The following is a 27794-nucleotide window of genomic DNA, read 5'->3' as shown; positions in this document are numbered from 1 at the left end:
CTGAACACTCTAACACTACATTTTTAAACCTACCCCATACCTCTTCGACCACATTGCCTATGCTCTCATTAGCCCATCTATCCTCCAATAGCTGTTTATATCTTACCCTAACTGCCTCCTCTTTTAGTTTATAAACCTTCACCTCTCTCTTCCCTGATGCTTCTATTCTCCTTGTATCCCATCTACCTTTTACTCTCAGTGTAGCTACAACTAGAAAGTGATCTGATATATCTGTGGCCCCACTATAAACATGTACATCCTGAAGTCTACTCAACAGTCTTTTATCTCCCAATACATAATCCAACAAACTACTGTCATTTCGCCCTACATCATATCTTGTATACTTATTTATCCTCTTTTTCTTAAAATATGTATTACCTATAACTAAACCCCTTTCTATACAAAGTTCAATCAAAGGGCTCCCATTATCATTTACACCTGGCACCCCAAACTTACCTACCAAACCCTCTCTAAAAGTTTCTCCTACTTTAGCATTCAGGTCCCCTACCACAATTACTCTCTCACTTGGTTCAAAGGCTCCTATACATTCACTTAACATCTCCCAAAATCTCTCTCCTTTGCATTCCTCTCTTCTCCAGGTGCATATGCGCTTATTATGACCCACTTGTCGCATCCAGCCTTTACTTTAATCCACATAATTCTTGAATTTACACATTCATATTCTCTTTTCTCCTTCCATAACTGATCATTTAACAGTACTGCTACCCCTTCCTTTGCTCTAACTCTCTCAGATACTCCAGATTTAATCCCATTTATTTCCCCCCACTGAAACTCTCCTACCCCCTTCAGCTTTATTTCGCTTAGGGCCAGGACATCCAACTTCTTTTCATTCATAACATCAGCAATCATCTGTTTCTTGTCATCCGCACTACATCCACGCACATTTAAGCATCCCAGTTTTATAAAGTTTTTCTTCTTCTCTTTTTTAGTAAATGTCTACAGGAGAAGGGGTTACTAGCCCATTGCTCCCGGCATTTTAGTCGCCTCATACGACACGCATGGCTTACGGAGGAAAGATTCTTTTCCACTTCCCCATGGACAATAGAAGAAATAAAGAAAAACAAGAGCTATTTAGAAAAAGGAGAAAAACCTAGATGTATGTATATATATATGCATGTGCGTGTCTGTGAAGTGTGACCAAAGTGTAAGTAGGAGTAGCAAGATATCCCTGTTATCTAGCGTGTTTATGAGACAGAAAAAGAAACCAGCAATCCTACCATCATATATATATATATATATATATATATATATATATATATATATATAGATATATATATATATATATATATATATATATATATAATGTCGTGCCGAATAGGCAGAACTTGCGATCTTGGCTTAAATAGCAACGCTCATCTTGCCATATAGGACAAGTGAAAATTTGTGTATGCAATAATTTTGCCAGAATCATTCAGAACCTAACGAAAAAAATATATTTCAATGTGTTTGTTTAGTATTAAATTATTGTAAACAAATCTAAAATATATTTAGTTGGGTTAAGCTATAATAAATTGTTCTTGTTATAATAAGGTTAGGTAAGGTTTCTAAGATTCTTTTGTAGTAAAATTAAAAATTTTTACATTAACATTAATGAAAAAATATATCTTTAAACGTATAAGAGAAAATTTTAGAAAGGACTTAATTTTAAATGAGTTCTTGCTAGTTGACCAGTTTTACATATTCGGCACGACATATTATATATATATATATATATATATATATATATATATATATATATATATATATATATATATATATATATATATATATATATATATATATATATATCGGGTTAGGTTAAGGGTTCCTACCTTACCTACCTTAGTTCATTTTAAAATCTTTTTTCATATTTTGAAACACAAATAGGAACGGAATTAAGTCGGAGACATGTGTTGGCCAGCGATTTCATTTGGTCATGTGTCGTTATGCTGTGCGAACATGTTTCAGACTCGAGTCATTTTATGAATGAATGATCTCAGAAGATGTGCCCCTCTTGTTGTGTTGAAAATGTCTTCTCGCTGTCCGCGACGTGGAGCCATGTGTGGTATATAGACAATATCAGCTGAAATGTCAGATCTATCCATGCCGGATCAAGGCGAGAGACTAGTTGTCTTGCCCTGTTCTCTATTCTGCCTAGAAGTCATAGATGAGGCGGGTTGGGACAGGCAATGCAGGTGGAGCATACTCAAGGTGTGAACGCACTTATGCCTCGTAGAGGCTTTTGGCCTCTATACGACTTGGTGCTGTTAGTCATGGGCCTACCAAGCCACGAGAGCGGGCCTGGGCCTGGGCCTGGTAAGCACGTGGCCTACCAGGCCCAGACCCGTTCTAGCTTCACATGCTGGGAAGTCCGTGTTTCGATTCCCGGCAAAGGTGGAAACATTGGGCGTGTTTCCTTTCACCTGTTGCCCCTGTTTACCCATCAGTAAAATGGGTACCTGGGTATTAGTCGACTGGTGTGGGTCTCTTGGGACAAAATTGACCTAATTTTCTCGAAATTCTCTACATAACATTGGGCTTTCTATATAGTAGTAGGTCACTGGTGTCAGCTAGGCCTGTATACCATGTACATATACTTGTAGAAATAAAGATATTATTATACTATTATTATTATTATTCCTGGCCGCCTTTGTTTGCACGATTTACTACGTGGTTCTTCATAGTCAGTTTGAAATCATATTTGACCCTTAGACTACCAATCTCATCCCCGGGTTCCAGCATTCCCATTTATTCTTACCACTGATCCAGCATTACCATCATGGTACCTAAGGGGCAATTATTTTTTGTTTTCACAAAAGCAAATGTAACCTGGCACCGTTTTTTTTCCAGGCCGACATGGTTGCAGGCTGGAGACTGATGTAGCCGAGAACAGTTGGCATATCCTCTCTTGCATAAGTAAATGTCAGAGTACTATCGTCTGCATATGCATGCAATTCCAGGATGAGTTGGTTATTGAAGTAGGCCTTCTATAACACTGGTCCTGTGGACCACTGGCTCATTGTTGACACTCTCACATTACTCTTAAAGATCTACATTGAAAGTTTTCACTAAGGAGGCATAGTGCAGAACCAAAGACTCCTAGTGCTTGCAGTTTTCCCAAGAGTCCCTGGTGCCATACTCTGCCGAAAGCACCAGCAATGTCCAGTGCTACTACTAAGATGACTTTGGATTCACCCAGTGACTCTTACCTCATAGTGGAGAGGTTTAGCAGAAGACCAGACACAGAGCGACCTTTTCTGAAGTCATGTTGACGATCACAAAGAAGCAATCGGCTTTCGAAAGGTGCTATCATTTGTCGTGAGATTGACAGAGTGACACTGGTCTATAGATGTTGATTTCCGCTTTGATCTTCTTTTTCAGTACAGCGATTACATTTTTCTTTTTCCACAAAAAAAGCCATCAACACTGTTAGGCAGTACTAATAGGTGAGAGCTAGAGATGATGCTTGCTGGTCTGCACATCTACTCAGCCTTCTTGGGTTCACCGTATCCGGGCCCACAGCCTTTTCATGGTCCAGGGATTTGAGACACAGTAAAGGAGATTTCCTTGCTGGATCAGTAACTTTCATCTTGGCAACAAATTGTTCAGCAAAAGGATCAACTTTCTCTTGAATTCTAGCAGAGACAACTCCATCCTCTCGATTTAGAGGTGGATTCATTTTTTTCAGGTAAATAACATCTGTCCGTATCTGTGTGCGTGCGTGGGTACTCAGCTATTTGTACTTATCTATTTGTAGTTGTAGAGGGCGAGTCACAGCTCCTGGCTCCACCTTTTCCCTGGTCGCTACTAGGTCTGTGTCTGTCTCTGTCTCCGCCTGTCTGTCTCTCTCCCTCACCTACTCTCATACAGCCACCCCTATTATCACCATTCCCTCCGCTCTCGTTCTCTTACTAATCACCACTTACACCCTCTTCTTGAGTCCCCTCTTCTTTTCTTTTCCTCATATTTGTTTAGTCAACACCAGGAGTAAGACAGACTGCAGGACTCAACATCACTCTTAATACCTCAGACTCTCACTCTAAACATTGACTACTTTATTAGTCACATATTACCCTCTGCGATTTTTATATAGAGGAAAAAAATATTGAAGCAATTGCTTTAGATATTTTTTAAGTGTTAAGTTAATAAAAAATTAATGAGTCTGATTTAATATTGGCTGTTTAGCAAGGTAAGTCTACAACCATCATTATAATCAAGCTGGGTTAGATAGCTGAGTGTATGACCTTGACAATGGTTTGAGAGATTTATGAGACTTAACAGTGCAGTCGCATCATATTCACACATTACACGATTTTATCGCCCTTACGAATTATTGTGCATATTGGCGTTATGGTATGCTGTAACTGGTTAATTTTTGTTAAAAGCCGATAGTCTAACGAACTTCAACCTGAATAACGTAAAATCGAGAAATCTACTGAAAACAGTACGTAAGAAATCGACTTGGGATTTACAAGGACAAATTTCAGTGTAAGAACTTTATAGTAACAGTCTTATTTTTTATTCTCTTAAAATTATGAAATTATAAAAAAAATATTTGTGGCATAACTTAATAAAAGTTAACATTTTGCTGGTGGATGTGTTCCAAAATATTACATTAGAGTGTCGTAATCCTGTAGTAAACACGGAGAAAGAGAGGAAACACTGCAAGACCTCTGGCAGTCTTAAGTGTTACCTTCACTTGAGAATTAGCTTGACAATTTACTTCACTAGATTTAACTAAACCACTGAAAATCAATATTAATTGTACGTGTTGATGTGGACTGTAAAAAAATATGTAGTAAAGTAAACCACAGTCGATGGCCTCCACTCCAAACCAACAGATACAAATACTAGTGCCGGAAAAAAAAGTTGTACCCAGTGCCACCAATACCACCAGTCCGATGACATTCTTTGCAAATATACAGGATCTAAAGCCAGCAACGAACAACAAAATACCTTTCATCCGTGGACTGCTTGCAGAGGCAAATGCAATGTTCGCGGCTTTCACAGAGACCCACATAAAAGATCACTTGGACAACGAAATATGGATCCCAGGTTACAACCTATACAGATGTGACAGAGTGAACAAGCAAAAAAAAAGGGGGGGGGGTTGGCCTGTTTATCGCAGAGTCACTTGTTTGCACAGAACTGCTTAATGCCTCAAATGATGTAGAGGAAGTTTAGCAGTAAAGATCGAGAACCAAAACCGAGTCATTGTGGTGGTCTACAAGCCTCCGGATGCAACGTCCCAGCAATTCCAGGAACAGCTGTTAAAAATTGACCACTGTCTGGAAAACCTGCCAGCTCCTGTCCCCAACATCTTGCTCCTGGGTGATTTCTACTTGAGGCACCTAAAATGGAGGAATATAGCAAAAAATGTTGTTGCAGGAGGCAGCTCTGACGAGAACTCACACACACACGAGCTTTTAAATCTCTGCACAAAATTCAACTTAAACCAGCAAATAATAGAGCCTACTAGACTGGAGAATACACTAGACCTCATCTTCACTAACAATGATGATCTGATACGAAATGTCACCAAATCAAAAACAATATACTCAGATCACAACATAATCGAGGCTCAGACATGTATGCGCGGAGCCCCAGACCGACATAATGAGATTAGTCACGAGGGAGCCTTCACCAAATTCAACTTCAATAACAAGAACATAAAGTGGGGCCAAGTAAACCAAGTCCTAAACGATATAAGCTGGGAAGATAGACTAAGCAACACAGACCCCAACTTATGCCTAGAACAGATTAACTCGGTGGCAGTCGATGTATGCTCAAGGCTTATTCCTTTAAGAAAAAGGAGGAGTAGATGCAAAATAGAAAATGACAGGCGCTCCCTTTACAGGCAACGGAAAAGAATAACAGAGCGGTTAAAAAAGGCCAATGTATCTGAAATGCGTAGGGAGTCACTGGTCAGAGAAATAGCAAACATCGATCTTAAGCTAAAGGAATCTTATAGGAGTCAGGAATCGCGGGAAGAACTAAAAGCCATAAATGAAATCGAAAGAAACCCAAAGTATTTCTTTTCTTCTGCCAAATCAAGGCGAGAACAACATCCAGTATTGGGCCCCTACTTAAACAAGATGGGTCCTACAGAGATGACAGCAAGGAAATGTGTGAGCTACTCAAGTCCCAATATGACTCAGTTTTTAGCAAGCCGCTAACCAGTCTGAGAGTCGAAGATCAAAATGAATTTTTTATGAGAGAGCCGCAGAATTTGGTTAACACAAGCCTATCTGATGTTATCCTGACGCCAAATGACTTCGAACTCTGCCCCAGGGCCAGACTCATGGAACTCCGTGTTCATCAAGAACTGCAAGAAGCCCCTATCACGAGCTTTTACCATCCTATGGAGAGGGAGTATGGACACGGGGGTCGTCCCACAGTTACTAAAAACAACAGACATAGCCCCACTCCACAAAGGGGGCAGTAAAGCAATAGCAAAGAACTACAGACCGATAGCACTAACATCCCATATCATAAAAATCTTTGAAAGGGTCCTATGAAGCAAGATCGCCACACATCTAGATACCAATCAGTTACACAAGCTAGGGCAACATGGGTTTAGAGCAGGTCGCTCCTGTCTGTCTCAACTACTGGATCACTACGACAAGGCCCTAGATGCACTAGAAGACTATAAGAATGCAGATGTAATATATACAGACTTTGCAAAAGCCTTCGACAAGTGTGACCATGGCATAATAGCGCACAAAATGCGTGCTGAAGGAATAACAGGAAAAGATGGTAGATGGATCTATAATTTCCTCACAGAACACAAAGAGTAGTAGTCAACAGAGTAAAGTCTGAGGCGGCTACGGTGAAAAGCTCTGTTCCACAAGGCACAGTACTCTCTCCCATCTTGTTTCTCATCCTCATATCTGACATAGACAAGGATGTCAGCCACAGCACCGTGTCTTCCTTTGCAGATGACACCCGAATGCATGAAAGTGTCTTCCATTGCAGACACTGCAAGGCTCCAGGCTGACATCAACCAAATCTTTCAGTGGGCTGCAGAAAACAATATGAAGTTCAACGATGAGAAATTTCAGTTACTCCGATATGGTAAACATGAGGAAATTAAAACTTCATCAGAATACAAAACAAATTCTGGCCACAAAATAGAGCGAAAAAACAACGTCAAAGACCTGGGAGTGATCATGTTATGGTTCTTCAAGGACCATAACATTGTATCAATCGCATCTGCTAGAAAAATGACAGGATGGATAATGAGAACCTTCAAAACTTGGGATGCCAAGCCCATAATGACACTCTTCAGGTCGCCTGTTCTATCTAGGCTGGAATATTGCTGCACACTAACAGCACATTTCAAGGCAGGTGAAATTGGTGACCTAGAAAATGTACAGAGAGCCTTCACGGTGCGCATAACGGAGATAAAACACCTCAATTACTGGGAGCGCTTGAAGTTCCTGAACCTGTACTCCCTGGAACGTAGGCGGGAGAGATACATGATTATATACACCTGGAAAATCCTAGAGGGACTAGTACCGAACTTGCACACGAAAATCACTCAACGAAAGCAAAAGACTCGGCAGACGATGCAACATCCCCCCAATGAAAAGCAGGGGTGTCACTAGCACGTTAAGAGACCATACAATAAGTGTCAGGGGCCCAAGACTGTTCAACTGCCTCCCAGCATACATAAGGGGGATTACCAATAGACTCCTGGCTGTCTTCAAGCTGGCACTGGACAAACACCTAAAGTCGGTACCTGACCAGCCGGGCTGTGGCTCGTACGTTGGATTACGTGCAGCCAGCAGTAACAGCCTGGTTGATCAGGCTCTGATCCACCATGAGGCCTGGTCACAGACCGGGCCGCGGGGGCGTTGACCCCCGGAACTCTCTCCAGGTAAACTCCAGGTAAAGAGTTATATAACAAAGTAGGTTGAAAACACTTGCATGTAGATTGCAGGATCTCGCATGGAGGATGAAATTATTTACGTCTTGGTTCCAATCACTTGAATGTAAGGTCCAGTAACATGACGTCTATAAGTCAACCAAGCAGTCAGACAAATCTAAAAAACTGAACTAACCATTCTTTCCTCTCACACTCTGACCTGACTGCTTGGTCATCTCATACAGTACATGTGAAGCTTGAGACAGGAGAAATAGGTGCTTCAAGAGTGGGATGGGAATGAACATAGAAAGAGTGCGACGAGTCTGACGGATGTCAAGAAACATTTCTTCAGCTTAAAGAGTGATTAAGAGTTTGAACTAAGATATGCCTTAGTCGAAGCGAGATACAAAAACGTACATGGTACTGTTATTTTACGACAGTTGCTCATGCGGAAAGACGAAACTGAGAACTGGAGTAAGTTCTTCGGAAACCAAAATGAGAGCATACAGAAATGTAATTATGTATGTACACGTAAACGCACGCTGCCAGAACAGCATTTAATAACGCTAACCACTAAATTTAAAACCAAATAAAATTTGTGAATTAGTGTATAAATTCTTCATGAATTTCGCTTAAAGTATAGCAGATCCTTTTAGCAAAAGAGGCGTTCGGTATATTCTTTATCGCCTGTCTGGGTTACTGTGGCAGCATTTTGGATCATCTCAGGCCAAAGAAACAAAGATGGTTTGAAACACCTTCTGGAGCACTGTATATGGTGACCTGATAGCACACGCTTATTTATATTCAGGACAAGGATCTTCACTAATATGTTCCTTTCTCCTTTCTCCTATTCAACACCAACACTCAAAAATATCCCTTCTCCAACACCCCAGCACTCCGTAATATTATTTCTCCAACATACAGCACACCCTAATGCCCTTACGCCAACAGCCCATCTCTGCCTAATAACTTTTCTCCAACATACCAACACTCCTTAACGTCCATTCTCCATCACAACAGATATCCCTCATGCACCTTACCCCTCAAGCGCACACTGCATTTTCTATACAATCATTAACAACAATACACCCTGATGAGAAACCTTCACACCACCATTGTCTGACATGGTGTCTGACACCCCTCACACCACCACTCTCCGACACCCTCATTATTTGATACCCTTCACACCGCTACCACCGTATGGCACCCCTCACAACACTGTTTGACACCTTCACACCACCTCCACCACTGTCTGACACCCACAACACTAGACACATACCATTCCATCACCACACCACTCGCCTAAAATAACACCCATCCTCACACACCTACCACACCACTGCCACCATTATCCTCAGAACATCAGACACATAACGCACCATCATCATACCAGACAACTTCAGAACACCTACCACACCACCACCATCACAACCACCATCACCACCACGCAACATATACCATCCACACCATCATCATACCAGACAACTTCAGGACACCTACCACACCACCACCACCACCACCACCACAACCACCATCACCACCACACACCATATACCATCCACACCATCACACACCAAACACCTACCACAGCACACCACACCAGATACCTTCCACGCTACCTCCATTCACCAGACTCCTTCACACCACCTTCAATACACACACAAACTAGTTGTCTACCCCATCACCACCATACCTGTCACCTAGCACACCACCACCACACACAAGACATCTTCCACACCAGATGGGGAGATGGATCTTCAACTTCCTAACAAATCGAACACAAAGAGTAGTGGTCAACAGAGTTAAATCGGAGGCTGCCATAGTGAAGAGCTCTGTTCCACAAGGCACAGTGCTCGCCCCCATCTTATTCCTTATCCTCATATCAGACATAAACAGAGATATACACCACAGCACCGTATCATCCTTTGCGGATGATACTAGGATCTGCATGAGGCTGTCATCTGCTGAGGACGCGGTTAACCTCCAAGAAGATATAAACAAAGTTTTCCAGTGGGCAACGGTAAACAATATGATGTTCAATGAGGACAAATTCCAACTACTCCGTTATGGAAAACTGGAGGAGATAGTAACTAGAACAGAGTATACTACTGACTCCGGCCATACAATAGAGCGGAAAAATAATGTAAGGGACCTGGGAGTAGTAATGTCTGAGGATCTTACTTTCAAGGATCACAACAGTGCCACGATCGCACGTGCAAAGAAAATGATAGGATGGATAATGAGAACTTTCAAAACGAGAGATGCCAAGCCCATGATGATCCTTTTCAAATCACTTGTTCTCTCTAGGCTGGAATATTGCTGTACATTAACATCTCCATTCAAAGCAGGTGAAATCGCAGATCGAGAGAGTGTACAGAGATCCTTTACTGCACGTATAAGTTCTGTCAAGCACCTTAACTACTGGGAACGCTTGGAAGCACTTGACTTGTACTCGTTGGAACGCAGGAGGGAGAGATATATCATAATCTACACTTGAAAAATCTTGGAAGGAATGGTCCCAAATCTGCACACAGAAATCACTCCCTACGAAAGTAAAAGACTGGGCAGGCGATGCAAAATGCCCCCAATAAAAAGTAGGGGCGCCATTGGTACACTAAGGGAAAACACCATAAGTGTCCGGGGCCCAAAACTGTTCAACAGCCTCCCATCAAGCATTAGGGGAATTGCCAATAAACCCCTGGCTGCCTTCAAGAGAGAGCTGGACAGATACCTAAAGTCAGTGCCGGATCAGCCGGGCTGTGGCTCGTACGTTGGACTGCGTGCGGCCAGCAGTAACAGCCTAGTTGATCAGGCCCTGATCCATCGGGAGGCCTGGTCATGGACCGGGCCGCGGGGGCGTTGATCCCCGGAATAACCTCCAGGTAACCTCCAGGTAACACATCAGACCCCTGCTATATCACGCCACACGAAGCACCCACCACACCACCAGCACATCAGACACCCACCACACCACCACCACATCAGAAACCCACCACACCACCACCACATCAGAAACCCACTACACCACCACCACTCCACCACCACCACACCACCACTACCACACCACCACTACCACACCACCACACCAGACACACTACAGCACCACCACAAAAGACATCCACTACACCACCACCACATCAGATACCCACAACACCACCACCACATCAGATACCCACAACACCACCACCACATCAGATACCCACTACACCACCACACCAGACACCCACTACAACAACACACCACCACCACACCAAACACCCACCACATCATCACCACACCCAACACCCACCACACCACACAAGATACCCACCACAATACCACCATCACTACTGCCGCTAACACCCACCTGGCACTATCAGTGGCGTTAAAGTCAGCATTATTCATAAAAGCGATCATCCACTATAGTAATCCTCCTGCCATTTCGAGCATGGGTGCCTGCCGATGTCTGTGGCACAAGGAATATATCTTAGTATTTAGTGCCACATGAAGCCCTGAGCGGCGCCCACATGGCACCAGTGGTGTCTTGTGGCACCAGGAATATATCTCAAGCTTTAGTGGCACCGGGAGGCCCTCAACTGCCGTCTTATGGCACTGGTGGCATCAGTGACGGTGATCCAACCTCGGGTGATGAGGCATTATACCTGATGGTTTATTGTCACCTGTGTTAGTGCCAGCATTGTCACCTGTTAGTGCCAGCACTGTTGTCACCCTATAGTGCCAGCATTGTCACCTGTGTTAATGCCAGCACTTTCACCTGTGTTAGTGCCACCATTGTTGTCACCTGTTAGTGCCACCATTGTTATCACTTGTGTTAGAGCCATCAATGTTGTCACCTCTGTCACTGCACGACTCAAGAAATCGTAATGACACGATTGCAATCCCGGCCGGGGGTATGGTCTGTCACTGCACCATTGTCACCTGTGTTAGTGCCACCAGTGTCACCTTTGTTAGTGCCACCATTGTCACCTGTGTTAGTGCCACCATTGTCACCTGTGCTAGTGCCACCATTGTTGTCACCCGTGTTAGTGGCACCATTGTTGTCATTAAGTTAGTGACACCATTGTCACCTGTGTTAGTGACACCATTGTCACCTGTGTTAGTGACACCATTGTCATCTGTGTTAGTGACACCATTGTCACCTGTGTTAGTGACACCATTGCCACCTGTGTTAGTGACACCATTGTCACCTGTGTTAGTGACACCATTGTCATCTGTGTTAGTGACACCATTGTCACCTGTGTTAGTGACACCATTGCCACCTGTGTTAGTGACACCATTGTCACCTGTGCTAGTTCCACCATTGTTGTCACCTGCATTAGTGCCACCATTGTCACCTGTTGTACCACCGTTGCTGTCATCTGTGTTAGTGACGCCACTGTTGTCACCTATGTCACTGCCACCATTGTTGTCACCTGTTACTACCAACATTGATGTCACCTCCCTCCTTCCTACTGTTGTATGTCATTGTCACTACTGTTATCACCTACTAATACATGTTATTACCACCAGTGTTGTTACCTACTGTTGTGTGTTACTACCACCATTGTTCGGGCTCTGTTTTTGAGATTCTGTGGGACTACCTAATTACATTATTTGCTTTCATTTCTCGCTAGGCATTTTTACCGTTTCTCTCTCTCTCTCTCTCTCTCTTTCTCTCTCTCTCTCTCTCTCTCTCTCTCTCTCTCCAGTATTAGGAATAGAGCATCCATTCGGTATTTACTTCGCTCAGAGATAATCTAGCTCACAAATGAATCTCAGTTTTGAGATCAAAATCTAAAGTGATAAGTCAAAATAATTATTTTGATGTGTTGGCTTTAGGTCATATAAACTTCGTCTGAAAGTCTTAATTCAAAGCTAAAAGTCTGAACATATTTATGATCTTCAAGGCTAAGAGACTCATCATCTTAATATTACAACTGTAATTCTTTCACTGTTTCCAGCATGAAAGTCGCTCCTATATTCTTATTCGTTATTTTGTCGGTAACGAAAAACGCTAATATAATGAGAAAAGACAGAGCCCAGGATTCATACAAGAAATTTATGAAAAGTATTCTTGAAGGAAAACAGATTATTATTATTATTATAATCAAGGGGGAAGCACTAAACCCGTAGGATTATACAGCGCCTATGGGGGGATGGAAGGCATTCAGGCTTAATTCAGGGAACTGGAGCACAGATCCAATTCCCTAGATCAAGAGCCCCTCACCAGCGTCAAGGAGCCTTCCTTGAGGGGAAGGAAAACAGAGCAATTCTTTCATACATAAAGAGCACGATACCTTCCACGAGGGGTGACTACACTGTTCTCACACACTAGCTTCAGTCGTCGATTTAAAACGGCCCTCAACAACAGTCGAAGTAATGTAGCTATCTAAATGTATTAAGTCTTTATTAAAATTTTGTTTTACAGACAGGACACTCTTTAACGTGGGCATATGACTACGGTGTGCGTGTGTATGTGTACAACATATATATGTCGTGCGGAATAGGTAAAACTTGCGATTATGGCTTAAAGCAACGCTATTTTTGGTGAATAATTTGTGTAAGCAATAATATCGAACAATCACTCTGAACCTAAAGAGAAATATAAATTGTACTGAGTTTATTAATAAATTATTGTAAACTTAAAAAAATATATTTAGTTGGGTTAGGCTAAAATAATTTGCGCAATTTATAATAAGGTTAGGTAAGTTTTCTAAGGTTCTTTTGGAACAAAATTATTGATTTATACATTAACATATATGAGAAACATACATCTTTAAACATATAAGAGAAAATTTAAAAAAGGACTTAATTTTAAATTAGTTCTGTATATTTGACCAGTTTTACCTATTTGGCACGATATATATATATATATATATATATATATATATATATATAAATATATATATATATATATATATAAATATATATATATATATATATATATATATATATATATATGTCGTGCCGAATAGGCAGAATTTGCGATCTTGGCTTAAATAGCAACGTTCATCCTGCCATATAGGACAAGTGAAAATTTGAAATGAAATAATTTCGCCAAAATCATTCTGAACCTAACGAAAATACTATATTTCACTGTGTTTGTTTAGTATTAAATTACTGTAAACAAATCTAAAATATATTTAGTTGGGTAAGTCTAAAATAAATTGCTCTTGTTGTAATAAGGTTAGGTAAGTTTTCTAAGATTCTTTCAGTGCAAAATTAAATTTTTTTTACATTAACATTAATTAAAAATATATATCTTTCAACGCATAAGAGAAAATTTTAGAAACGACTTAATTTTAAATGAGTTCTTGCTAATTGACCAGTTTTACATATTCGACGCGACATATATATATATATATATATATATATATATATATATATATATATATATATATATATATATATATATATATATATATATATATATACGTATATACGTATATATATATACGTATATATATACGTATATATATATATACGTATATATATATACGTATATATATATATAAACGTATATATATATTATATATATATATATATATATATATATATATATATATATATATATATATATATATATATATATATATATATACGTTTATATATATATATACGTATATATATATATATATATATATATATATATATATATATATATATATATATATATATATATATATATATATATATATACGTATACGTATATATATATATATATATATATATATATATATATATATATATATATATATATATATATATATATATATATATATATATATATATATATATATACGTATATATACGTATATATATATATATATATATATACGTATATATATATATATATATATACGTATATATATATATATATATATATATATATATATATATATATATATATATATACGTATATATATATATATATATATATATATACGTATATATATATATATATATATATATATATATATATATATATATATATATATATATATATATATATATATATATATATATATATACGTATATATATATATATATATATATATATATATATATATATATATATATATATATATATATATATATATACGTATATATATATATATATATATATATATATGTATATATATTATATATATATATATATTATATGTATATATATATGTATATATAAATATATGTCGTGGCGAATACGTAAAACTGGTCAATTAGCAAGAACTCATTTAAAATTAAGTCTTTTCTAAAATTTTCTCTTATACTTTCAAAGATATATTTTTTTCATTAATGTTGATGTAAAAATTTATAATTTTGCACCAAAAGTAACTTAGAAAACTTACCTAACCTTATTATAACAAGCGCAATTTATTTTAGCCTAACCCAACTAAATATATTTTAGATTTGTTTACGATAATTTAATACTAAACAAACACAGTGAAATATATTTTTTTCGTTAGGTTCAGAATGATATTGGCGAAATTATTGCATACACAAATTTTCACTTGTCGTATATGGCAAGATGAGCGTTGCTATTTATGCCAAGATCGCAAGTTCTGCCTATTCGGCACGACAAGACATATATATATATATATATATATATATATATATATATATATATATATATATATATATATATATATATATATATATATATATATATATGTCGTGCTGAATATGTAAAACTGGTCAATTAGCAAGAACTCATTTAAAATTAAGTCCTTTCTAAAATTTTCTCTTATACGTTTAAAGATACATTTTTTTTCATTATTGTTAATGTAAAAAAATTTAATTTTGCTACAAAAGAATCTTAGAAAACTCACCTAACCATATTATAAGAAGAACAATTTATTTTAACCTAACCCAACTAAATATATTTTAGATTTGTTTATAATAATTTAATACTAAACAAACACAGTGAAATATATTTTTTTCGTTAGCTTAAGAATGATTTTGGTGAAATTATTGCATACACAAATTTTCGCTTGTCCTATATGGCAAGAGGAGCGTTGCTATTTAAGCCAAGATGGCAAGTTCTGCGTATTCGGCACGACATACATATGTATATATATATATATATATATATATATATATATATATATATATATATATATATATATATATATATATATATATATATATGTGTGTTTGTGTGTGCAAAACAACCACTCTGAAAGAATAGAGAAATTCCAAGCGCTTTCGTGACTACTCACATTATCAAGGTAAACAGTAAAGTTTACAGAAGTTTATAGAGTTTGAAGAAAATAACTCATTGCCTTTTCTAGATGTTTTAATTATTAAGGGTAATAGTGAATTCAAATTTAAAATCTACAGAAAACCTACAAATAACTGTTCCTATGTCCACTATTATTCCTCGCATCAAGATAGAGTCAAACTGTCTGTTTTCTCATCAATGTTTTTGAGAGCTTTACGAATTTGTAGTCCTGAGTTCATAGATGAGGAAATATCCAAAATTTATGAAATAGGTAATGATTTAAAATACCCAAGAAATGTAATTGATAAATCTTTTAAAGTTGCTAGAAATACTTTTTACAATCCAAAAAGGGACAACCAGCCTTATTCAACTAAAAATATGTTGGTTCTCCCTTACCATGAAAACTTGGTTGATATGCCTTCTCTTCTTAAGACTTTTAATATTAAATTTGTATTCAAAAATCTTGATACAGTAAAAAAAACTTTTGATAAAGAATTCCCCCCAAAATGCTGATGGATGTGTCTATAAGATTCCTTGTAAAATTTGCGATAAAGTTTATTACGGTCAAACTGGTAAAAATCTCGAACTAAGATTAAAACAACATAAATATAGCATTAGAACTGGACAAGATTCCAATGCTCTATTTATTCATGTAAGAGATTTTAACCATCCAATTGATTTTCGAAAAGTTGAGAAAGTAGTATCAAGCAAGTCCATGGTCGACAGAAATATAATTGAATCTTGTTTCATAAAAAGCAGTTTTGACAATAATATGAATATTTCCTTTGGTTTATATAAATTAGATCCATTTATAATTAATAGAATTTGGGAAGAATTTAATACACTGGACAAATAATTTTTAAATTTTCTTGGGTAGAATAGTTTGTGGGGTGAGTTGTGCAAAGGACCTATCCAAGTTGGGTCGGCGCGCGTCAGGTGTTTAACCGTTGTGGGATCTGATAGTGAGGTGCTGGCCAGACCCCTTATATAGCTTCCTTGGATGCTTTACTTTCATAGTTCCTTGATAATGTGAGTAGTCACGAAAGCGCTTGGAATTTCTCTATTCTTTCAGGGTGGTTGTTTTGCATATTCTGAAATCACCTGTTTACTGTGATCTTATTGCATATATATATATATATATATATATATATATATATATATATATATATATATATATATATATATCGTGCCGAATAGGTATAACTGGTCAATTAGCCAGAACTAATTTAAAATTAAGTCCAAACCATCTCAATAACCCCTCCTCAGCCCTCTGAATAATAGTTTTGGTAATCCTGCACCTCCACCTAATCTCCAAACTACGGATTTTCTTCATTATTTTCACACCACACATTGCCCTCAGACATGACATCTCCACTGCATCCAGCCTTCTCCTTGTTGCAACATTCACCACCAATGCGTCACACACAAGAGCATTGGTATAACTATACTCTCATACATTCCCCTCTTTGCTTTCATGGATGAAGTTCTTTGTCTCCACAGACCACTCGCCATTTACTCCTCGACAATTCCATGATTTACCTCATCTTTCACTTATTTTTTTTTAACAAGTCGGCCGTCTCTCACCGAGGCAGGGTGACCCCCCCCCAAAAAAAAAAATAAAACTCCCCAAGAAGAAAATACTTTCATCATCATTCAACACTTTCACCTCACTCACACATAATCACTGTTTTTGCAGAGGTGCTCAGAATACAACAGTTTAGAAGCATATACGTATAAAGAAACACAACATATCCCTCCAAACTGCCAATATCCCTAACTCCTTTTTTAAAGTGCAGGCATTGTGCTTCCCATTTCCAGGACTCAAGTCCGGCTATATAAAAATAACCGGTTTCCCTGAATCCCTTCACTAAATATTACCCTGCTCACACTCTAACAGCTCGTCATGTCCCAAATACCATTCGTCTCCATTCACTCCTATTTAACACGCTGACGTATGCTTGCTGGAAGTCCAAGCCAATCACCCACAAAACCTCCTTTGCCCACTCCCTCTAACCTTTCCGATGACGACCCCTACCCAGCCTTCCTTCCCCTACAGATATATACGCTCTGCATGTCATTCTACTTTGATCCATTCTCTCTAAATGAGCAAACCAACTCAACTCCTCTTCAACCCTCTGACTAATACTTCTATTAACTCCACACCTACTCCTAATTTTCACACTCCGAATTTTCTGCATAATATTCACGCCACACATTGCCCCACTGCCTCCAACCGCCTCCTCGCTGCAGCATTTACAACCCAAGCTTCACACTCATATAAGTGTGTTGGTACTACTATACTTTTATACATTCCCTTCTTTGCCTCCATTTTTTGTCTTCACATATACCTCAATGCATCACTCACTTTTTTCCTTCATCAATTCTATGATTAACCTCATCCTTCATCAATCAATCCACTGACACGTCAACTTCCAAATATCTGAAAACATTCACTTCTCCATCTTCCGACTTGACATCCAATTTTTCTTACTCAAAACCACGACACTCATCACTCATTTTTTCATGTCTACCAACTTTTACCTTACACACTCAAACGTTCACTATCCTGTTAATTTAGAATTTACATACACAAAGTATCATCACAAACTAACCAGTCATCTCATTTTGTATTTGGATCTCTAAAAATTTAATCCAATCTTCCTAACATCTGTAGTTTACTTGCTTATAACTTCATCGGTTAATGGCATTAAACAATAAATGTTGATACCCACATCTGTCACAGAATCACTTCTGTGTGCAAGAAACATAAGAACAGTCAAACAAGAACACTCGCACAGTCTCTCAACTGTTTAGCAAAGTCCACAGCCTCCCGATTAGCTCACGAACCCCGATTAGCCTAATGACTCACTCCAGTCTGGCCACCTCCACTCAATGGCGGAGCTGGCACCAGATCCAGCATACAGCTCAGTCAGGTCCACCTACCCACACCCACTCATGTATTTATCTAACCTATTTTTAAAACTACACAACGTTTAAGCCTGAATAACTGTACTCGGGAGTTTGTTTCACTCATCCACAACTCTATTACCAAACCAGTGCTTTCCTATATCCTTCCTGAATCTGAATTTTTCCAACTTGAAACCATTGCTGAGAGTCCTGTCATGGCTGGAAATTTTCAGCACGCTATTTACATCCCCTTTATATATTCCTGTTTTCTATTTATACACCTTGATCATATCCCCGCTGATTCTACGCCTTTCGAGAGAGTGCAGATTCAGGGCCCTCAGTCTATCCTCATAGGGAAGATTTCTGACACATGGGATCATCTTTGTCATCCTCCTCTGTACGTTTTCCAGAGCATTTATGTCCATTCTGTAATACGGTGACCAGAACTGAGCAGCATAGTCTAAATGAGGCTTAACCAAGGATACATAGAGTTGAATAACAACCTGAGGACTTCTATTATTTATACTTCTTGATATGAAGCCAAGAATTCTGTTAGCTTTATTGCGAACACTAATGCACTGTTGTCTTGGTTTTAGATTACTGCTAACCAGAACTCCTAAATCCTTTCGCAATCAGTAGTATTAAGATCTGCATTATTTACTTTATATGTCGCATGGTTATTTAACTGTCCAACATTTAGAACTTTGCATTTGTCAGTATTAAACTGCATCTGCCACTTCTCCGACCACTGCATCTGCCTATTCAAATCATCCTGGAGTGCTCTAGTGTCCTCATTAGAATGAATTGGATGGCCTATTTTGCTGTCATCAGCAAATTTGCTTATGTCGCTATTTATTCTCTCATCTATGTCGTTTCTGTAAATTGTAAAATACAACTGGTCCAACACTGACCCCTGAGGAACACCGCTTGTGACGTGCCCCCATTCTGATTTCTCCCCATTTATGCAAACTCTCTGATGCCTATTTGTCAGCCATGCCTCTTCCAAGGAAAAAAATTCTCCTCCTGTTCTGTGTGCCTTAAGTTTCCTCAATAGCCTCTGATGTGGAACTCTATCGAAAGCCTTACTGAAATCCATATCCACAATATCATATTCATTACTATGATCTACCTCCTCAAACACCTTAGTGAACGTGACTCACGAAATCGTAATGACACGATTGCAAACAGGAACGCCCCTTTGTAAAACCGTGTTGAGATTCATTAATCAATCTGTGCCTATCAAGATGGCTACGAATTGCTTCGGCAATTATTGATTACATAAATTTTCCCACTATGGAGGTAAGGCTTATTGATCTATAGTTCGAAGCCAAGGACCTGTCACCTGCCTTGTAAACAGGTATTACATTTGCCATTTTCCACTTATCAGGCACTATGTCAGTTTGTAGTGATATGTTAAAAAGATTAGCCAAAGGTTTGCTAAGTTCCTCTTTACATTCCTTTAACACCCTTGCAAACAGTTCATCAGGGCCTGGGGATTTGTTAGGTTTTAGATTCTCTATTTTTCTGAGGACCATGTCATTAGTTACCGTAATCGTACATAGTTTATTATCCTGTTCTACATAATCTGTTATTTCAGGAATATCGCTAGTATTTTCCTGGGTGAAAACTGAGAGGAAGTAGGTATTGAGAATTTCACACATATCCTTATCACTGTCAGTGATCTGACCAGGGTTACTCTTAAGTGGGCCAATCTTGTCCCTAATCTTACTTCTGTATACCAGAAAGAACCCTTTTGGGCTAGTCTTGGAATCCCTTGCGACCTTAGCCTCATAATCCCTTTTTGCTTTTCTTATTCCTTTCTTTATTTCTCTCTTTAATTGAATATATTGATTTCTTAACTGCCCATCCTCTCTTTTGATACGCCTATGTATGCCTCTGTATTGACCAATGAGATGTTTTAATCTATTCTTCATCCATTTGGGATCATTTTTGTTAGATCTGATTTCCCTACTCGGAACAAAAGTTGTCTGGGCAGCTAGAACTATGCTCTGAAAAACGTCATATTGGCAACCAAGATCACCTACCTGACCCATAATCAGGACATCCCAATTTAGCCCACCCACGTAATTTTTTAGTCCCATGAATTCGGCCAAGCGAAAATCTGGGACAGAGATTTGATTGCAGTTATCTGGGTAATTCCATGATATATTGAAACTAAGTGATTTGTGATCACTTTCCCCAAGCTCATCATTAACCTCAAGATTATTAATTAGTGAATGTTTTTGGCAAGAACCAAGTCAAGCAGATTGTTTCCACTAGTTGGTTCTGTCACAACCTGTTCTAAAAAGCAATCCTGAACCATATCAAGAAAGTCACTAGACTCAAGATTTCCTGTCATATTGTTCCAATCAATTTGTCTAAAGTTAAAATCTCCCATTATCACAACATTTTCATATCTAGATGCCTTTTGAATTTCATCCCATAGAAGCTTACTACACTCCCTATCAAGGTTTGGGGGCCTGTAAATCACACCCAAAATTAATTTGTCACGTCCCTCGGAAAACTGTAGCCAAAGAGATTCTGTGTTCGATGTTTCTAATCTTACATCATGTCTAAGACAATTTAAATTTTATCTGACATATATCGCCACTCCACCACCCTTCCTGTTGACCCTATAAGTGTGGAATAGTTTATAACCCTGTATGTTGCATTCAGAAGGCATTTCTCTATCTTTCAGGTTGAACCAGGTCTCTGTTATACCAAAAATATCTATATTACCTGCACTTGCAAGTAATCTTAGCTCATCTATCTTGTTTCTTAGACTCCTACTATTTGTGTAGTAAACCTTAAGGGAGCTAGTAACTCGTTGCCCTCTACTATCACTCTTTGTCTTTTGATCAAATGATTTGCCATTACTAGCAACTTTATTTTGAATATTGTCTTTTAAACATATCCCTGAGGTATCCCGGTAATAACTGCTGTTTTTAACCCTAATGCTGGAGCCTGATTGTTTCCCACAAACACCCATACCTCTATTATCTATCCCTCTCTTCTACACACCCTAACCTGAGCCTCACTATCCTCATAAAAACTCTTTACAACATTTAGTAACTTGCCACCTATTCCATAAACTTGCAACATCTGCCACATTGCTCCCCTATCCACTCTATCAAATGCCTTTTCTAAATCCATAAATGCAATAAAAACTTTCCTTCCTTTATCTAAACACTGTTCACATATATGCTTCAATGTAAACACTTAATCTACACATCCCCTATCCACTCTAAAACTTCCCTGCTCATCCACAATCCTACATTCTGTCTTGCCTCTAATTCTTTCAATAATAACCCTACCGTACACTTTTCCTGGTATACTCAGTAAACTAATTCCTCTATAATTTTTAGTCTCTTTTGTCCCCCTTCCCTTTATAAAAAGGGACTCTACATGCTCTCCGCCAATCCCTAGGTTCCTTCCCCTCTTTCATACATTTATTAAACAAAAATACCAACCACTCCAACACTATATCCCCCCCTGCTTCTAACATTTCTGTCATGATCTCATCAGTTCCAGCTGCTTTACCCCCTTTCATTCTACGTAATGCTTCACGCACCTCCCCCACAATCACATCCTGCTCTTCTTCACTCTTACAAGATGGTATACCTCCCTGGCCAGTACATGAAATCATCGCCTCCCTTCGCCGACATTTAAAAGTTCCTCAAAATACTCTCACCATCTACCCAATACCTCCATCTCCCCATCTACTAACTCCCCTACTCTGTTTTTACTGACATACCCATTCGTTCCCTAGGCTTTCTTAATTTTTTAACTCTCTCCAAAATTTTTTCTTATTTTCATTAAAATTTCTTGACAGTGCCTCTCCCACTCTATCATCTGCGCTCCTTTTTCACTTATCACTCTCTTTACCTTTCTTTTACTCTCCATATACTCTGCTCTTCGTATAACATTTCTGCTTTGTAAAACTTCTCATAAGCTACATTTTTCTCTTTTATCACACCCTTTACTTCATCATTCCTCCAATCACTCCTCTTTCCTCCTGCCCCCACCCTCCTATAACCACAAACTTCTGCCCCACATTGTAATACTGCATTTTTAAAACTATTCCAACCAACTTCACCCCCCCCACCCACTACTCATATTTACTCTATCCCACCTTTCTGCCAATTGTTGCTTACATCTCGCCCGAACTTCCTCCTCCCATAGTTTATACACTTTCACCTCTCTCTTACTTGTTTTTGTCATTTTCCTCTTGTCCGATCTAATATATATATATATATATATATATATATATATATATATATATATATATATATATATATATATATATATATATATATATATATATATATATATATATATATATATATATATATATATATATATATATATATATATATATATATATATATATATATATATAATGTCGTGCCGAATAGGCAGAACTTGCGATCTTGGCTTAAATAGCAACGCTCATCTTGCCATATAGGACAAGTGAAAATTTGTGTATGCAATAATTTCGCCAAAATCATTCTGAACCTAACGAAAAAAAATATATTTCACTGTGTTTGTGTAGTACTAAATTATTGTAAATGTATTTAAAATATATTTAGTTGGGTAAGGCTAAAATAAATTGCTCTTGTTATAATAAGGTTAGGTAAGCTTTTCTAAGATTCTTTTGGTGCAAAATTAAAATTTTTTACATTAACATTAATGAAAAATATATATCTTTAAATGTATAAAAGAAAATTTCTAAAAGGACTTAATTTTAAATGAGTTCTTGCTAATTGACCAGTTTTACATATTCGGCACGACATATATATATATATATATATATATATATATATATATATATATATATATATATATATATATATATATATATATATATATATACGGTATACGTATTAAGATATAGTTTTTTATTTTTGTAAATGTGGAAATGGAAATTAATTTTGTACCAAAAGAACCTTAGAAAACTTACCACACCTCACAAGAAGCTCAATTTAATTAGCCTAATCCAACTAAATATATTTTAGGTAAGTTTAAAATAATTTAATAATAAACAAGCTCTATTAATTACATTTTTTTCGTTAGATTCGAAATAATATTTGCGAAATTAATGCATACACAAATTTTTACTACTCTGTTAAACTAATAAATCCATGTTCCTTAGGAATGCAGATCAGTTGGTTACTGTTGCATATCTCCATGTACCTGACGATTTTTTTTTGTACAAGTCAGTGAGCCAATTGCGACTCTCACGTGAAATTTGCATCAGGCAGAGTGATGCATTGCATCATCAGTCACCCGCCAGGAAATATTTTTTTCCCATACTCGACATTTGACTTATGAGGAATACTGAAATTGAATACGAGGTTGTTGCTCGTTCCTATATATATTTGCTTTACGTATTTTCTGCATTTTTTTAAGGAAACGTAAGGAGGAAAGAGGCCACGCTGGCACATCACATAGGAAGGTTAATGTATTAAGTCGTACTAATGGAATAAATTGCACATTTAAACTCAGTGAATTAAGTTATGAAATTTGCGAGAAAATTCACTTCAGAAACTCAACCTTTATCCAGAACAATTGTTTATACATTATTTTTTATTGTGTTGTAAGACATTTATTACACAAATTTTGTTTATACGTCATTTATCACTTCACACCGTCCTTACTAACTCTACCTCTGTTATACTTTCCATCTTTGTTAATCTCTGATCACGCAAATCAAACCTTTAGCACGCCCTACCCTTCACCGCTGTATAAACCTTGTGGGTTTAGCGCTTAGTTGTGGCTGAAATAATAATTGTGATTATGTTAATTTTATTGTCAACTTGTCAAGCAAAAAATTATAGGTAGATAAGCACACAAACTTCAATTTTAGTTGAAAAAAATAAAAAAAAATACCGTTTAAATAAAACAAAGGAGGAAGGTTTATGGTAAGTTTAACCAAGCTGTGTGTTTCTCTCAGCTTGGCCAACAAACAATTCCCGATGGTGACAAATGTGTCATCCCTAGTGACGGGTGCCACAGATTTTACGGTGGAGCCAATTTAGGCGCTGACTTGTGTGTCTTCATGGGAAGAATACTGATGAGCGATGGTGTGTGTGTGTGTTAGTATGTGTGTGTGTGTTCATGTGTGTGTTAGTATGTGTGTGTGTGTTCATGTGTGTGTTTGTGTGTGTTCATGTGTGTGTTAGTATGTGTGTGTTCATGTATGTATACGTGTGTGTGTGTTCACCTAATTGTGGTTGCAGGAGTCGATTCACGGCTCCTGGTCCCGCCTCTTCTCTGGTCTCTACTAAAATGCTTTTGAGTAGGTTTGAAAATGAGTACAAGAGAGAGAGTGAGAGTGGCAGGCATATTTATGATAACATTGTTTAGAATTCGCAGAACAGGCGAAATATTCACAAACACTAATCTCTGGTTGAAGGTGACTCGAACTTACGAACCTTGGAACAAGGAACGCAGTGCTTTAACCACCGTGCCACACTGGACCAATACATTGGCGTCCAGCCAACGCTAGACGTTTCGATCCAAGACAGCCAGAATACAGGCAGGTGGTGTTAGCTATTTCATCTTGGATCAAAACATCTAGCGTTGGCTAGACGTCAAAGTATTGGTCCAGTGTGGTACGGTGGTTAACAACTCCGTACCTTGTCCCAAGGTTCGAAGGTTCGTGTCTCCTTCTACCAGAGATTAGTGTTTGGGATCATGATAACATTTGCATGAGCCAGTTGCCTCGCTCTTAAGGACAAACATTCTAGTCATTGACCAGTGTGACTGAACTCTCCTCATAACCAGGCTCGGAGTAATTACTTGACTCTAAGATAATTGCAATTATTCCTCCCAATTTTCAATTGCAGTTACATTTACTCAGAGGAAAAATAGCAAATTACCATTACTTAACACATCGTATTAATATATTTTCTTCAGTTACTTCAAAATTTAAAAATGTTGGAATCATCGTTAAATGTTTGAAATTATGATCAAATATTTTACCTGATATTTTGTATATAAACATAAATACTTGAACATATCACAAGAATACCGTTTGTTACATCTTCATTCAGTGCCAAACAGATTGAGAACGAGTACATAACAAATCTTACAGAAAACTGACCAAAGATTCAGCAAATTTAAAAATAACTAAATATGCGTCGTTACACATAATAATGTTTTTCATCGCAGTTCAAACAAAATCTTCACTTTGAAGCTAAATAAAACTAGAGGAATTGATGCAGAAACTGTATTTGAGCTATTTCACAACGTGTATAATAAAGTAAATAATATTGACCTTAGTAGTGCAAAGCAACTTAATTAACTTGCAACCATTTCACATATTACATTTTCATTCAGATATATTTTATTAAGATTCATGGTCCTCTGTGCGGCTTAAGTCGCACAGAGGACGATGAACGAACAGCATGGTAGGTCAGCCATGTGACAATCCTTTACGGTGGGCGACCTGGTTCTCGTCCAGCAACCAGTGGCAGGTAATGTACTGTAAGCTAAGTTAACGGGTCCTTATAATATCTAGGCAAAACTAAATAACCACAATTATGAGATGTGTGCCCTAGAGAGAGACTGTCCTGAGCGTATTTTATCCACGAATCAGTTTAGAGTATACAATGTTCCAATGAGTATCAATTATGAACCCTGTGGACCCTGACTGTGATGATTTGATTGAGACGCCTCGTGGAGTTGACGTCTCTTTGAATAACGTGGCGATAAAATATAATCCAGACTGGATTGTGTCTGGTCTTTATGCTGTCAAAGCCAGCCAATGTAAAATATATTTGATAATTCCTGATGCATATTCGGAGATGTGCCTAAGTTGTGTTCACTGGTTTTTGAGCTATGGATGGGAGGGATACTACACCTATTATTAGGATCGATTCTACACCTATTATTAGGAGGGATACTACACCTGTTAGGATCGATGACATCGTTGACCTAGTGGGCCATACTAAGGGCATGTCCAAGTTGGATCTGTTAAAAAGCTACTGCCAAGTACCTTTGACAGACAGGGCAAAGGGATCTCAGCCTTCATGATAAGGGAAGGGAGGTATTTAATTACATAATAGCATTTGTACTGCAGAATGCACCTGCTACCTTTCAGTGCCATATCTCTAAAGTAATGAATGGTTTGCAGGACGTTGAATGTATATTAGATAACTTTATCGTCGTCAGTAGTTCCGGGGACCAGCAACTGGAATGCCTGGAGGCTTAGGCTACATCAGTTCCACCTGACGGTCAAGCTGGAAAAGAGTGAAATTGGAAAAACCAAGGTAATTTTCCTGGGCCATGTAATTGGTCAAGTTGAAATATCACCCATCATGGCCAAAGCGGAAGCCATTACTAACAGTGAGGTTCCTACTGATAGTAAAACACTAAAGAATAAAAAGTCACAGTGCCATAGCTGGAATAATACACAACCCACACATAAGAGAGGAAGGTTTATGATGACATTTCAGTTAGACGAGAATAATAATAATAATAATATCTTTATTTTACTACAAGTACATGTACAGGGTATACAGTCCTAGCTGATTACAATGACATATTACTATATAGAAAGTCCCTTGTTATGCTCCGCATTTCGGGCAAATTAGGTCAGTGTCCCAGGATGCGACCCACACCAGTCGACTAACACCCAGGTACCCATTTTACTGATGGGGAACATAGACAACAGGTGGAAAGAAACACGTCCAATGTTTCTACTCTAGCTGGGAAGGGAAGGGAAGGAGGCCGGAATATATGAGTGGGGGTGGGGGAGGAGGGAGCCTAACAGTACCGAAACTAGTGGCAGTAATAATAGTTTTGGTGGAGAGCATG

This window comes from Cherax quadricarinatus, chromosome 4 (assembly GCF_038502225.1).
Source record: "Cherax quadricarinatus isolate ZL_2023a chromosome 4, ASM3850222v1, whole genome shotgun sequence".
Taxonomy (NCBI): Eukaryota; Metazoa; Arthropoda; class Malacostraca; order Decapoda; family Parastacidae; genus Cherax; species Cherax quadricarinatus.
This window is presented reverse-complemented; position numbering follows the sequence as displayed.